Source organism: Typopeltis vanoorti, chromosome 10 (assembly GCF_054136105.1).
Source record: "Typopeltis vanoorti isolate ZY-2024b chromosome 10, IOZ_Tvanoo_1.0, whole genome shotgun sequence".
Lineage (NCBI taxonomy): Eukaryota > Metazoa > Arthropoda > Arachnida > Uropygi > Thelyphonidae > Typopeltis > Typopeltis vanoorti.
In genome coordinates, this window is record NC_143558.1 from 75392303 (window position 1) to 75409545 (window position 17243).

General features: G+C 36.1%; 1 protein-coding gene across 3 annotated transcripts in view; it reads left to right on the plus strand.

Annotated features, from left to right (window-relative positions):
* Cog2 (conserved oligomeric Golgi complex subunit 2) overlaps positions 1-17243 on the plus strand; it is a 437003-nt gene that overhangs the window by 166902 nt on the left and 252858 nt on the right. The window lies entirely within an intron of this gene.

Sequence of the window (17243 nt, forward strand, 5' to 3'; positions counted from 1 at the left end):
TAAGTTACTCGAACTGTATAAATGTGGAAATATTTATAAATTTTGACTACTAAAGCTTCTATTTCAATAGGTAGAACATCAGCTGCAGTTTGAAGACAATTGTGAATGATGTGAGCACTGCAACCAATGCCCACAATATTTCTTTGTTGTAGAATCCATAATTTCAAAAATGAATGCTGATCACTGTGTAACACTAAAAGAAAGGACTGTAAATATTGTTTTCTCCTATCCATTTTACACCCCCAAAATTGGTATTGCAGTTATCTCCATAAAATCCAATAATTTTTTTGTTATATTATGAGGTTTCATAACTGACATTAAATGGTTTGTCAGTATTTCTGCAGTTTCACTGGGAACTGATTGAAAGTCTAAAAGTTTAACTTTTACTCCAAAATCTGGTGCAAAATACCGCACAACACATGGCAGAGTTTTAATTTCCTTTCTTGTTGGAAGAATCAATTGATATCGTCACAAAATTTGTTTTGTTTAAATCTTCACAAAGTTGCTGAAACAACAGTAGCTCAATCACATTAACAATGACAGCTTCACATTTTGTTCTACCCAGTCTAAACTTTGTTTCAAAAAGCTTTGATATCAATTTAGATGAACAATCAGCAGACTTAAAGCTGAGATTGCAAATAGCAACATGAAATCCAAAAATTGCTTCTTTAGCAGCTATTTAAAATTCTTTGTCACTTGGATCGGCACCTTTAAAATATGACAATATCTTTGAGGAAGTTCCTGCTGCTGCTAGACTAGCCTTATGTTTCGCACATGTCAAGTGATTTTTTATATCCGAATGCCCACCATGAGCCACAGAAAATTCTGAAGAGCACTGTTCACATTCCACTTTGTCAATATGATCACGAACATTTTTCAAAAACGGATAATCCTTTTTTAATTCATCCTAAACACACAGTTTCTTTTTAGCATTTTGGGGTTAAATTAATTTAATGAAGTAAAAAAAAAATCACAAACAACATGCTGAAAGAAACACCGACTCGCAATCTAAACTCAACTAAGATTGCATATGCTCAACAATGACTTGCAACGCAGCTTACAGGCCAGAGTCAAAGTGGAGTATTCGTGTTCCCTAATCGCCATCATTTTCCGATGCTGCACTTTTGTACTGTGTGTATATTTTGCACTTTTAAATTTTTACCAAATAACCGGGACAAAATGACAAACTGGCCAGGACCATACCTTCAAACCGGGACGTATGGTAAGCCTATTCATAGTGGAACAGACTTACCTTTATAACATCAGCTGGACCATACTTCCACTTTTCCTGAGGCACTAGTGCTCATTGTTTGGGATGTTATGACTGAAAAACAAATAATTTTTCATTGTGAAATATTTGCATTTTCAGAATAATGAGGAATATGATCAGGCAACACATCCTTGTCCAGTCCTGAACAAAATTTTGATTTTCTTTTAAAATTTAAAAAAAATTTAGATCACTATACGTTCCTGAGAGAGAGACGTATCGATTGAAAGCCTTATGCCATTCAAAGGCAGATAGAAATGTAAACTGTATATTCCCTAAAAGAAAGCAAAGCATGGAGTAAATTTGTTTCAAGAAGTGCAAAGTGGGATTTCAAACATTATATGGGAGAGCAGATTGTATTTGAGCATGATAAATATTCGAATCTTCCCTTGTCAGTGCATGTAGTATTGGAGTTGCTAGACCCCTTACTGGGGAAAAGTTACTGAGTTACAGTAGATAAATATGTCCTGAACTCACTGATTTGCTATACAACATTGTAGAGCTAGTTATTGTACCACAAATGCAAAAAAGTTGAGACATGCCTCCAGATCTGTCATCAAGAAAACGCAAAGGGAGAAATCAGATCTTATCAGTCTTAGTCTTGCACTATGTTGGAAAGACAGATGTTTTTCTGCCATCTTCCCTGCACAGTTAATCAATAGAATCTGTAGAGAGGCATGGTTTCAAGAAAGACGAACACAATCCCAATGCTGTATGTGCATATGACACTATAGATGGAGTCTACAGGTGTGATCAGTAGCTATCATTTTACTCTGTAATGAGAAAATAACATAAAAAAATCTTTTAAAAAAGTGTTTGGACATATATTGGATTTTATTATTAGGAACCGTTTCCTCCTGTACAAGAAAAAATTTCTAACATAACATATGCCGGCCTGGTTGGCCGAGTGGTTTGCGTATTAACTTTCCAACCGAAAGGCTGCGGGTTCGAATCCTGCCGTGGGCATGGATGTTTGCGATTGTCTGTGGAAATGCTAGTGGTGAGTGGTAGATGACATTGTTGTAGTTGGTGGAGACAAGAGAGCTGTAGAGTAGATGCCCTCTCTTGATGAGTCTTTGGACTCCCTGGAGGTGTCGTAATAATAATAATATCTAGATTACAGAATAGAAAATTTGAAAGCGTTTGCTAGAAATTTATGCCCCTTCTACAGCAAGCAAGAAAATCGGCAATCCTTCCAGACTTTTGTGGTTGAGCACTGCTAACTAAGCATTTCCTGGAAACTTTATCACCCACAGCTTAAAAGAAATAATAATAAAAAAAAAAAAATGCAAATGTTATGTCTGCTTAAAAAAATCCGAAGAGGGACAATAATCTGCTGTCCTGAATGTAAAACTACTTTGTGCATTCACCCTTGTTTTAGGGTGTTCCATACCGTTCAAGATATATAAATTTGGAACAGTATATAAACAAAAATATTCCCTTTCAGGGCATCAAAACAGTCCTTTTCTGGATCACAGATATTGACAGAAACATGTCTGACTGTACTGATTCCAATTCCTCTTGAAGAGGAATTTAAGTTGTTTTTATAACACAGAATAATATTACTTAAATATAAAGAGCCAACAGGCTTCATTTCGGTGATATAAATATCAATTAAATTAATTATATATTTAGGAGACACATGCCTTCTAGGTGTAAACACTTTTTTTTTTATGTCCACAACCACAAAAGTTTAGGAATTTATAATACGTTAATGCCATATGTAGGGTAATTAATGTCAGAGATAAGACTAAACATGTTTTTTTTTAGCTTCCAATAAATTGTGTAATGACCTTGCAATATGCTATTTACATGATCAAATTCATCTACTCAGCTAAAGATTTTCATAAGCATTCATGCAACTATTGAGGAACACAGCCACTTAGTAAAAAAGCAGTGATTCTTTCCAGTTTTACTTATCTTAGTCAGGAAAATGATTGAGTCCACTAAGGCCTTAATTATCAAATTAAGGCCTTAGTGGACTTAATTGGAATTATCAAACACACACAATACATTGTCAAACACACAATGTATTGTATGTTTGACAATGAGATGGTTTTTCCCTCAGCATGAGATTGTAACTTATTTTCAGTTGAAAAGCCCTGATGAAGATTCTCATAGTACTACATTGGTTTTGAACCCAGATTTTCAAACCAAAGAAAACTGTTGCATTATCCTGTCATCTGCTTTAGAGGCATGACTATGGATCACATATCTCATACCTGTGAAATGCATGTTTGTTGACTGATCTGTTTGTTTTGCATGGGGAAGAGCCCTAATTTCTAAAAGGAATAAAATTGAGATAATTTTTCTATTGTTTTAGAAATGGTGTTTATATAAACAAAATCTCGTAATAACAGTTCTTAAAGAGCAAAGTTTTCTAGATGAATTGCGAAATCCTCAGTTTTTTACTACTAGCAAATGCAAAAGTATTTTCTGTGTTCTTTATGTTACGTTATGTACATAACATGATATCTAAGCCTTTTTTCGACTGGTTCCTGAGTTAGTCGATCTCTGGCATGGGCAAGCCAGTTTTTTATCACATAAACTCAAGAAAATCGACTGCAGAACCAACATTATTTCGGACATTAAATACAAGTGTTAGGGACCATGAGATGGCGGCATCTGTAGAGCAGTCTCTCTTCACTGCGTGCCGCTTAATTAGTGATAACCTTAGGCTAGCTATCTCTGATTGGGTACCAGTGGAGATTGAACTACCCACTCAGTCTCCAAAAAGTTAGATAGGGCTAAAAATGGCCTTGCCTACTCCCTGTATATACGGGAATAAAAAGATGTTAGCTGATTTTTTTTAATAAATTATTTAACTGTAATTTATTACAGTTTATTATTAACTTGAGCACTGCTGTAAGCTTTACGTGGCACATCATATAGCTTTTGCTGTCTTTGCTCTAGTAAATTCCTAATTAACTACATAACTAACAGATACAATCATAATGCCTACTCATAATGCCTATAAATGGAGCTTATTCCATTCACACAGTGTGAGAAGAGCTGGCATGCGTTCCAACTACATTCTTAGTTTTCAGCAATGACTGATTCTTATCCCCACCCCACCACCTGCTGTATAAGCTGCAAAGTTTCCCCATCCCTCTAGTGTCAGATACTCTTATAACTTGAATGTTCTTTTGATTTCTTCTCTTTCTCAAATTTAGAAGAGTATATATTCCTTCAATCTGGTCTGTGCGGTTAGCCTAGTGGCTTCACGCTTCGCAACCATATGCCTGGTGAAGGAGTGTCCCAGGTTCGATTCCCATTGAAGATGTTAGGAACTTGAGGATTTTTCTCAGCCATAGCCAAGTTAACTGGGCGTGGGCAGTAAGGTTTTTTCCGCCAGTTTATCTGGCGTTTTTTCATCCTGCAAGCAGGCTACTACAGTCAAAAATATATCCCCCCCCCAGCAGCAGCAGACTAGGTGATAGGTCAGTTGGGAGTGGTACTAACAAGAAGTCGCATCTGAGTAACACGCAGACCCTGCATAGGAAGCGGGAATAACACGTAGTGAAAGAAGAAGATATATTCCTTCAATCTCTCTTCAGTCACATAGGTTAGATAATCTTGCTTACCCGGAGTTGAATTTTTTGACTGTTTTATCCTTTCCATGAAATTGTAAAAGTTTACACTTTTTGTTATTTGTAAAAAGTCTAATTTATTACTATTATTAATTAAATCCTGCTGACTGCAGCTTTTGTAGAAGTTTTATTTACTATTTGTAGAAATTTTTATGTGTTAAATTCTTGTTACTGATTGTGCATTTTGTAAAAATAGGCTAAAGCATACAAGTCAGATTCTAGATATCAGATTTCTACATCTAAAGCATACAAGTCATATATCTAGCATACTAGATATATGTATTTTCATCATCTTCAAATTCCTGACATTTACCCTCAAGGGGGTGTACAGGATATGATAGTACTTCATGAAAAATTTACCTCATTATTAACTTCCTATCTACAATTTTCCTCCAAATTAGTCTGTTACTTGTCAAGACTCCAACATCATTACCAGATCTTATATTTCTATCGTCTAAGGCACTTTGTACCATATCAATCTACCTATATCTTGGTCTTCCTCTGGGTCGTTTTCCTGCCAACCTGGCAGAGAACACTTCTTTTGCTAATCTTTCCTCGCCCATTCGATTCAAGTGACCATACCACCTGAGATTAGCTTTGCTAATGCACTCCTGGATGCTGACAATGTCAAGTTCTTTCCTAATATCCTCTTTTTTAATATGATATTGCCCAATGATGCCATCTGTTCACACCTCTAAACTTTCTCAGGACTCTCATATCTGCAGTCTCTAGTCTTTGGTCAAGTGTTTTATTTCTGACCTAGCTCTCAGATCCATAAGTTAAAACTGGTTTGAACACTGTCTTGTATGCTAATTTAGTGTTCTGACTAATTTCTCTCTTATTCCATATGAATTTATTGAATTGACTTCCTACAATACCAGCTTTGTTGATTCTGTTGTCTATTTCCATATTTAATTTACCATCTTCACTAAAAATCGTGCCTAAGTAGCTGAAATCTTTTACTTGTTCCACAGGTTCTCCATTTACAACACAGCTGACATTTTAAATGATTCTGCCTATTTTCATTGTCTTTGTCTTTTTATTGCTGACCTTCATACCATATCTATTACAACAGTTATTCAATTTAGTCAGGGAATCTTGCAGACTTGTAGCAGATTTATTTAGAAGTATAACATCATCTGCGGGGTGCTTAAGGGTCAAAGCTGTATAACTGAGAGGAGACCTCCACATAGCCTTTAAAGGAATGCGGAGAACCGACCAGGGCTTCTGACCTAATGTCCAATCCTCACCTTCTCGTGGTGCACCCTGTTGGGTATCTACTTTGATACTGAACGAACGAGGATGGGCTGGCAATTTGGGATTTAGCCGACCAAATTGTATTCTTATTGGTTAAACAAAAATAAAAAATGATGGTACAACATGACAAAATTTCATGCCGGCTGGGGCGTCGCCCGGTTAAACAAGGCCCCCGTTGTTTTCGCCAGGGAACCAGGGCGAACAGCGAAAAGTCAGCTACTGGAACAAATCTGAAAACAAACCCCAACTCAACATCACCAGAGTTAAAGATCGGTACTATCAACGTAAGAAGCCTGAATGGCAAAGAAATGGAGCTAGCTGAGGAATTAGATAAGTACCAGATCGACATAATAGGGGTGACTGAAACAAAAAAGACCAAAACTGGTGAGATCTTTCTGAGCAATAAATACAAAATGTTATATTCAGGCAATAACAATCAAGGAAAAGAAGGAGTAGCCATAGTATTCAACACAAAATACGAGGCTAATCTTCTTGAATGGCAGTCCGTCTCAAGTAGAGTAATGTGGGCAAATATGAGAATGGGGAACTGGACAATGAGACTTATTTTTGCCTATGGTCCCACAGAAGGTTCTACTAAGGTAGAAGTGGAGGAATTTTTTGAGGCTTTAGAAAAAGCAACTGACACAATGAAAAAGGAAAAGTTGGTCCTTGTTGGGGATCTAAATAGTAGAGTAGGAAATGATTGTGAGACATACAAAAATATTTTGGGAAAATTTGGAGAAAAGAGCAAAGCTAATAATAATGGCAAATATCTGTTGGATTTCTGCTCAGGACATGGACTGGTTATTACTAACACCATGTTCCAACATAAAAATGTGCACAAATTCACATGGAGAGAAGAGGCTAGGAATAAGAAAAGTCTCATTGACTATGTTATTGTTGATAGTGATGTTTTCTCCCTGGTGCAGGACACCAGAGTGTACAGAGGATTTGAAATTGGAAGTGATCACTATTTAGTCTTGAGCAGGATAAAATTGAATTTCATATTGAAAAGAATAACATGTAAGAAAGTTTTAAAGCGAATAAAAGTTGAGCAGCTCTCAGATGTAAACTGTAGACTAAAATACAGAAATATTATTGAAAAGAAAATGAAAGAGTTTGAGAACAGGAATCAAACCTTGGAGATTCATTGGTAAACTCTGAAGAAAACATTGATTGATTCTGCCAGAGAGGCATGTGGTGAGGTTGTGTGCAAAGATAAAAAAATCAGAACTCCCTGGTGGACACAGGAAGTTAAAGAGGCAGTGAAGGAAAAGAAGAAAGCATATCAAAAGTTCCTGGCATATAAGTCAGCTTTTACTCTTACAGAATACAGAGACAAATGTAAGAAAGCTAAACAGTGTGTAAAACTAGCTAAACAAAAGTCATGGGAGGACTTTGGCAAGAATATAGAAAATAAATATCAAGAAGGTGGCAAAATATTCTGGAGGTTGTTGAAGAAGCTTAGGAATGGAGGAAAGAGTGCTGTAAAAGGAATTAGAGATGATAAAGGTGAAATGAAAACAGGAGAAAAAGATATCCTTGAAGTATGGAGTAATTACTTTGAAAAACTGCTAAATGAAACAAGCAGTGATGACAGCACAGTGATAAAAAACACTGACCAGGCATGCAGTCAGGAATACATATCCATACTTGAAGTAGAAAAAGCCATCAAAGGCTTGAAATGTGGAAAGGCAGCAGGAGTAGATGATATTCGACCAGAAATGCTGAAGTATGGGGGTATAAGAGTCTTACAGTGGCTGCACTGCATAGTTCAGAAAGCCTGGACAGAGGGACGAATTCCCGATGATTGGAGTAGAGCTCTCATAGTACCCATATATAAAAAGGGAAATAAAACTGAATGTGAGAATTACAGAGGTATTTCCCTACTGAGTGTTCCTGGCAAGATCTATGCAAGTATACTTGAGAAACGGTTGAGAAGAATTGTGGAAGAAAAGCTTGGTGAAGAACAAGCTGGATTCAGGCCAAATAGAGGCTGTCAGGATCAGATCTTCACTTTACGACAAATAGTCGAGAAAGCATGGGAATATAACAAAGATCTGTATTTAAGTTTTGTCGATTTGGAAAAGGCATATGACAAGGTGCCAAGAGAGAAGCTATTCAATACGCTGCAGTTATATGGTGTCAATGGGGCATTATATCAAGCAATACTTAGTCTTTATTTGAGTTGTGAGTCAGCAGTTAGAATTGAAGGAAGTACAGGAAGATGGTTTAATGTTAAATCTGGTGTGAGACAAGGATGTACATTATCCCCTCTGTTATTCATTATCTATATGGATCACATTATGAAGGAATGTGGTATTAAACCTGATATCAAAATTGGAGATGTTAATGTCAGCTCTTTGCTTTATGCGGATGATGTTATACTTCTAAATAAATCCGCTACAAGTCTGCAAGATTCTCTGACTAAATTGAATAGCTGTTGTAATAGATATGGTATGAAGGTCAGCAATAAAAAGACAAAGACAATGAAAATAGGCAGAATCATTGAAAATATCAACTGTGTTGTGAATGGAGAACCTGTGGAACAAGTAAAACATTTCAGCTACTTAGGCACAATTTTTACTGAAGATGGTAAACTAAATATAGAAATAGACAACAGAATCAGCAAAGCTGGTATCGTGGGAAGTCAATTGAATAAATTCATATGGAATAAGAAAGAAATTAGTCGGAACACTAAATTAGCTGTATACAAGACTGTGTTCAAACCAATTTTAACTTATGGATCTGAGAGCTGGGTCAGAAGTAAAACACTTGACCAAAGACTAGAGACCGCAGATATGAGAGTCCTGAGAAAGATTAGAGGCGTGAACAGATGGCATCAATGGCAATATCATGTTAAAAATGAGGATATTAGGAAAGAACTTGACATTGTCAGCATCCAGGAATGCGTTAGCAGAGCTAATCTCAGATGGTATGGTCACTTAAATAGAATGGGAGAGGAAAGATTAGCAAAACAAGTGTTCTCTGCCAGGTTGGCAGGAAAACGACCCAGAGGAAGACCAAGATATAGGTGGATTGATACGGTACAAAGTGCCTTAGACGATAGAAATATAAGATCTGATAATGTTGGAGTCTTGACAAGTAACAGACTGATTTGGAGGAAAATTGTAGATAGGAAGTTAGTAATGATGTAATTTTTTCATGTAGTACTGTCATATCCTGTACACCCCTTGAGGGTACATGACAGGAATTTGATGATGATGATGATGATGATGATGATGATGACATCATCTTCTAAAGCAAAGAGCTGAAGTTAACATCTCCAATTTTGATATCAGGTTTAATACCACTTTCCTTCATAATGTGATCCATATAGATAATGAATAACATAGGGGATAATTTACATCCTTCTCTCACACCATATTTAACATTAAACCATCTTCCTGTACTTCTTTTAATTCTAACTGCTGACTTACAACTCAAATAAAGACTAAGTATTGCTTGATATAATGCCCCATTGACACCATATAACTGTAGCGTATGGAATAGCTTCTCTCTTGGCATTGCTGACCTTCATACCATATCTATTACAACAGTTATTCAATTTAGTCAGGGAATCTTGCAGACTTGTAGCAGATTTATTTAGAAGTATAACATCATCTGCTAAAGCAAAGAGCTGACGTTAACATCTCCAATTTTGATATCTGGTTTAATACCACTTTCCTTCATAATGTGATCCATATAGATAATGAATAACAGAGGGGATAATTTACATCCTTCTCTCACACCATATTTAACATTAAACCATCTTCCTGTACTTCTTTTAATTCTAACTGCTGACTTACAACTCAAATAAAGACTAAGTATTGCTTGATATAATGCCCCATTGACACCATATAACTGTAGCGTATGGAATAGCTTCTCTCTTGGCAGCTTGTCATATGCCTTTTATAGATGTACAAAACTTAAATAGAAATTTTTGTTATATTCCCATGATTTCTCAACTATTTGTCATAAAGTGAAGATCTGATCCTGACAGCCTCTATTTGACTTCAATTCAGCTTGTTCTTCACCAAGCTTTTCTTCCACAATTCATGTCAACCGTTTCTCAAGTATACTGGCATAAATCTTGCCCAGAACACTCAGTAGGGAAATACCTCTGTAATTCTCACATTCAGTTATATTTCTCTTTTTATCTATGGGTACTATTAGAGGTCTACTCCAATCATCAGGAATTCGTCCCTCTGTCCAGGCTTTCTGAACTATGCAGTGCAGTCACTGTAAGACTCTTATACCACCATACTTTGGCATTTCTGGTCGAATATCATCTACTCCTGCTGCCTTTCCACATTTCAAGCCTTTGATGGCTTTTTCTACTTCAAGTATGGATATGTATTCCTGACTGTATGCCTGTTGAGTGTTTTTTACCACTGCACTATCACTGCTTGTTTCATTTAGCAATTTTTTGAAGTAAATACTCCATACTTCAAGGATATCTTTTTCTCCCATTTTTCATGTCACCTTTATGATCTCTAACTCCTTTTACAGCACTCTTTCCTCCATTTCTAAGTTTTTTCAACAATCTCCAGAATATCTTATCACCTTCTTGATATTTATTTTCTAGGTTCTTGCCAAAGTTCTCCCATGACTTTTGTTTAGCTAGTTTTACACAGTTTTTAGCTTTCTTACATTTGTCTCTGATTCTCTAAGAGCACAAGCTGACTTATTTGCCAGGAACTTTAGATATGCTTTCTTCTTTTCCTTCACTGCCTCTTTAACTTCCTGTGTCCACCATGGAGTTCTGATTTTTTTATCCTTGCAGACAACCTCACCACATGGCTCTCTGGCTGAATCAATTAATGTTTTCTTCAGAGTTTGCCACTGAATCTCCAAGGTTTGATTCCTGTTCTCAAACGCTTTCATTTTTTCTTCAATAATCTTTGTGTATTTTAGTCTACAGTTCACATCTGAGAGCTGCTCAACTTTTATTCGCTTTAAAACTTTCTTACATGTTATTCTTTTCAATGTGAAATTCAATTTTATCCTGCTCAAGACTAAATAGTGATCACTTCCAATTTCAAATCCTCTGTACACTCTGGTGTCCTGCACCAGGGAGAAAACATCACTATCAACAATAACATAGTCAATAAGACTTTTCTTATTCCTTGCCTCTTCTCTCTCTCCATGTGAATTTGTGCACATTTTTATGTTGGAACATGGTGTTAGTAATAACCAGTCCATGTCCTGAGCAGAAATCCAACAGATATTTGCCATTATTATTAGCTTTGCTCTTTTCTCCAAATTTTCCCAAAATATTTTTGTATGTCTCACAATCATTTCCTACTCTGCCATTTAGTTCCCCAGCAAAGACGATCTTTTCCTTTTTCATTATGTCAGTTGCTTTTTCTAAAGCCTCAAAAAATTTCTCCACTTCCACTTTAGTAGAACCTTCAGTGGGACCATAGGCACAAATAAGTCTCATTGTCCAGTTCTCCATTCTCATATTTGCCCACATTACTCTACTTGAGACTTACTGCCATTCAAGAAGATTAGCCTCGTATTTTGTGTTGAATACTATGGCTACTCCTTCTTTTCCTTGATTGTCATTGCCTGAATATAACATTTTGTATTTATTGCTCAGAAAGAACTCACCAGTTTTTGTCTTTTTTGTTTCAGTCACCCCTATTTTGTCGATCTGGTACTTATCTAATTCCTCAGCTAGCTCCATTTCTTTGCCATTCAGGCTTCTTACGTTGATAGTACTGATCTTTAACTCTGGAGATGTTGAGTTGGGGTTTGTTTTCAGATTTGGTCCAGTAGCTGACTTTTCGCTGTTCACCCTGGTTCCCTGGTGAAAACAATGGGAGCCTTGTTAAACCTGGCGACGCCCCGGCCGGGATGAAATTTTGTCATGTTGTGGCATCATTTATTTTGGTTTAACCAATAAGAATACAATTTGGTCAGCTAAATCCCAAATTGCTAGCCCATCATTCAGTATCCAAGTAGATACCCAACAGGGTGCACCACGAGAAGGTGAGGATTGGACATTAGGTCAGAAGCCCTGGTTGGTTCTCCGCAGTCCTGAGCAGAAATCCAACAGGTATTTGCCATTAGTATTAGTTTTGCTCTTTTCTCCAAATTTTTCCAAAACATTTTTGTATGTCTAACAATTACTTCGTACTCTGCTATTTAGATCCCCAACAAATACCAACTTTTCCTTTTTCATTGTGTCAGTAGCTTTCTCTAGAGCCTCAGAATATTTCTCCACTTCTACCTTAGTAGAGCCTTCTGTGGGACCTCCTCAGCTAGCTCTATTTCTTTGCCATTCTGGCTTCTTTTGTTGATAGTACCAATCTTTAACTCTGGTGATGTTGAGTTGGGGGTGTGCTTTCATATTTGTTCCAGTATCTGACTTTTCGCTGTTCACCCTGGTTCACCTTGTTTAACCGGGCGATGCCCCAGTCGGCATGAAATTTTGTCATGTTGTACCATCATTTTGTATATTTGTTTAAGCCAATAAGAATACAGTTTGGTCAGCTAAATCCCAAATTGCGAGCCTATCCTTGTTCATTCAGTATCCAGGTAGATACCCAACAGGGTGCACCACAAGAAGGTGAGGATTGGACATTAGGTCAGAAGCCCTGGTCGGTTCTCCGCATTCCTTGAAAGGCTATTTTGAGGTCAAATTTTTCATTAATTATATGGCAGGTTGCATGAAATTTAGCTTGCACTTGTGCATATAAAAGAAAAGTGCTACCTAAAGTGCAATTTATACAGATTCATTAAGTTCTTTACAGGCCATCTCATCGCTTGTGTATAATCAACATTCAAGAAGATGATTTGATGCTAACTCAGGTGTGTTACAAGGGTGCACATTATCTCCACTGTTGTTCACTATTTATTATCATCATCATCATTCAGGCCTCCATGGAGTCAAAAGACTCATCACAGGAGGTCCCTCCTAGGAAACACAGTCTATCATACCACTCCTTAAACTCATTGACCGTTCTTGCTCTCACCACTATCAGGCATTGCATTCCACGATTCAACCACCCTCCATGCAAAGAAACCACTCCTCACTCTCTTGCTCACAGCTTCTTTGTAACTTCCAGGGATGGCCCCATGTCATCACTCCTTCCCACTGTTCAACCAAGCAAAAGAACTCCCCAGTGTCAAACCCTGTAACCACCTCTCACCAGTTTAAAATTCTCAATCATATCACCTCTCCTTCTATCCACCAAACTCTGCAGTCCACATTCTCTCAGCCTATCTTCATAAATATGGATCACATGACAAATAAGTGGTATTAAATTTGATGTCAAAATTGACGATGTTAGTTTTAGCCATTTACTTCATGCAGATGTTATACTTCTGAATAAATCTAGTTCAAGTGTTCAAAATTCCCTGACTAAATTGAATAACTATTGTAATAAATTTGGTATGAAAATAATCAGCAATAAGAAGACAAAGCAATGAAAATAGGCAGAAACATTGAAAACATCAACTGTATCCTGAATGGTGAACCTATAGAACAAGTTAAACATCAAATTGTGTCTATATTTCATATATATAGACGCAATTTTTAATGAAGATGGTAAAATAAATATATAATTAGACAACAGAATTAGTAAAGCTAGTCTGGTAAGAAGTCAGCTGAATAAATTTAGACGGAATAAGAAAGAAATTAGAACACTGAATCAGCTACATACAAGATAGTGTTCAAACGAATTTTAACCTATAGATCTGACAGCTGGGTTAGAAATAAAACATTTGATAAAAGAGACCATAGATATGAGTTCTGCAAAAAATTTAGTGAATAGATGTCATCACTGGCAGTATCATATTAAAAATGAGGGTATTAAGAAAGAACATGATATGGTCAGTGGATGAAGTCTACGTGGTTGTCAGAAGATGCTATCAAAACTGCTTAGGAAAGGAGGAAAGTGAAGGTCACAGGAAAATTTCAGGAAGTACAGCATTTGACTGAAATACGGCATCTGAATTATCTTAAGTCTTACTTAAATTCATTCAGAAAAGATTAGAACCATTCATGAAGAGAGAAATGCCAGACAAACAGGCAGGATTTCGAAAAGGCCGAGAAACAAAAGATCAGATCACCAATGTGAGATGGATAATAGAAAGAGCACAGGAACATCAAAAAAATGTCTACCTTTGTTTCCTTGACTACAGTAAGACCTTTGACTCTGTAGATCATGTGAAACTGTGGAAAGTATTAAGAACAATGGGAGTACCAGAGCATTTCATTATCCTTCTGAGGAATCTTTGTCATGAACAAGAAGCCACTGTCCAAACAAATCTTTGAGAAACTGATTATTTCACAATCGGTAAAGGGATGCGACAAGGATGTATTTTATCTTCGTACCTGTTTAACTTGTACAGAAAATAAGTTTTAAGCATGGTAGGTCTGGAGGGGTCTTCAGTTGGAATTAAAATTGGTGGAAGAAATATTAATAATTTGAGGTATGCAGATGATGTCACCTTGCTAGCAGAATGCAAAGAAGATTTGGAGTAACTTATATGCTAAATACTTAAACTTAACATCAGAAATACAAAAGTTATGGCAATGTGAACGTAACGATTTTGAAGTTGATGCGGATCAAATGGAAGTAGTGAACAATTTTTTGCTCCTACGATCCTGAATTGATAAAGACGGGTATTGTACTGACGAAGTTAGAAGAAGATTATTACTCGAAAGGAAAGCAATGACAACTTTAAGCAAGATCTTTAAAGAAAAAGATATTATCCTTGCAACAAAAATCAGAATCATGAAAGCAATGGTATTTCCTGTGGTACTGTATGGATGTGAAAGTTGGACCCTGAGAAAGAGTGAAAGAAGAAAGATATTTGCACTTAAATTATGGACTTGTAGATGCTTACTATGAATACCATGGACTGCAAAGCAAACCAATAAATCAGTGATAGACAGAATAAAGCCAGATTACTCCCTCAAAGCTAGATCATCAGGCAAATATTGTCATACTTTCGGCATATTATTCGAGCAAATGACAGTCTGGAGAAGATGATGCTTGCTAAAGTTGATGGAAACAGGAGGAGGAAGACCAAGAATAGATCTGAAGCAACTGGAATGTGACTGAAAATTCTGAAAGATATGGCCAGGGACAGATCTGAATGGAGAGTATATATTCATAGAATCACCAGGAGTTGAAAATGACTCATTGGAACATAACAAGAACAACGGTAGTGTTAATTTATTTGCCATTCCAGTGGGGAAGGGGAAAGCATACATAACAACTTGGTAATATCACTTCATGATTGTCTAGTGATGAGTTAGTTAGGTTAATTTTTTTTTTTTTTTTTTGAATACCAAATTCTCAGAGAGTGTGATAAAAAAAAATGACGGTTATTGTTTACACGAAAGATGTAAACAATAAGTATACTTATAGTTAATAACTACATTGTCTACATTAAACATTCATCTTGATAAGCATTCAGTATCAACAATACAGTTTTTTGAGTTAATTTTATGAAAATCACACACATTTTCCTGGCTAAATATTCTTCCTTATTGTTATATGGCTATATATATATATATATATATATATATTATACACATGTATGTATACCACAAATGACTATATATATATTATAGTCATTTGTGGTATACATAACTGCAAAGAAGCTCATCCAGTTGATTTTTATGGGCTTCAATGAAATGCTTCCTGGATTCGATCAGTATCTTCCTTCGAAAGTGCTCGGTCTTCCTGTTCCTTTTTGGTGCTGAACACTACTAATCTCTTGAAATTGCTTGAACCAGTCGCCATTTTGAAGTGTGATGTCATATAGTCTCCCAGACATCAATGCATCAAGTACAGCATTGCCAAATAAAACTTTTTGAGTTACACTTTAATATTCAGTAACCAGTTTTATTTTGTCGTTTCTGGTTTGAAAATTATAGACCTCAGAAACCCCAAGAATAATTTTGAATCACCCTGCATTAGATTGTCAAGCCTTTCAAGACTGTTTGTATTTCAGGAAAGAGTTAGTAGCTTACTTGCATCTCCCCCCCAAAGGGAAACTTTTTTTCTGCACTGGATAGTTTCTGTGGTGCTTTATCAATATACTCCTCAATGAAATAACAGAAAAAAAAAAGTAGAATTATACAGGGTAGATTAGAATATTTCCTTCTTTGAGAGAACTGAGTAAAAACCTTCCATTCACAACTTAGCAATACATGGCATGAATTCCTGGAATTCAAGTCACAGTACCGTGCTGTGATGCTGTAGTAATTCTTTTTCAGCATAGCATTACTTATGTTACTTTGGTCACTACTTTTCAGTAGTTTATCATGATTGAATTTATTATAGTAGTGTTTGCTATTGCAAGTTGACTGTGTTTGTAGCTTTGCTGTAGTTGCATGAAAGCAGATCTCCCGAACTGGTGTGCTGCAGGATATTGATAGCTGTAAATTTTTTTATAAATGAAAAAATGTACAAATCTTCAAATGTAGCATCTTCTACCAGTCTTCTGTAGTGGCTGCATTTTGTAGCACATATTCCCCCCCCCCCCCCAACCTTCCCATTGAATTATCCCAGTTAGTCTGATTATTGCATTAGTTATTAGTTCTTTGTTCTGTATATGGGTATGCCTGCGTACACATGCATATAAAATGTTATTTTTCTTTCAATTTAATTTACGCATATTTTTCACAATTTTTTCTAATAACATAGAAGGTATGTATTGTTATTTTCAATTGCCATTCTTTCATGTAGAAAAACATATGTCTGGTATATACAGATATTATCATTCTTCATGTCTGTCATGACTTGATACACATACAGACTACATAAAGCACTACATTAAGATTCAAAAAATAGGATTTTAATAATGTAGTGTTTTTAATAGGTTCATTTATTTCAACCTTCAATACAGCTACATTGAGAATGTGTTACTCATACAGAGCATATTGTGTACCATTTCTTACAATGGATTTTTTTAGCTAATATTGAATTCACCACAACTTGAATATGTGTTTGCATATGTTGCCTATGTGAAGCATGGAGTTTCATTTTAGACTTGGACTAATGGGGAGAGGTAGAATTTATTTTCAGCCTTTCTGTTGAATTTGTTAAAAAAATTATGTAACTATATAATGTCATATCTTACTCCGTAGAGTATATTCTAGT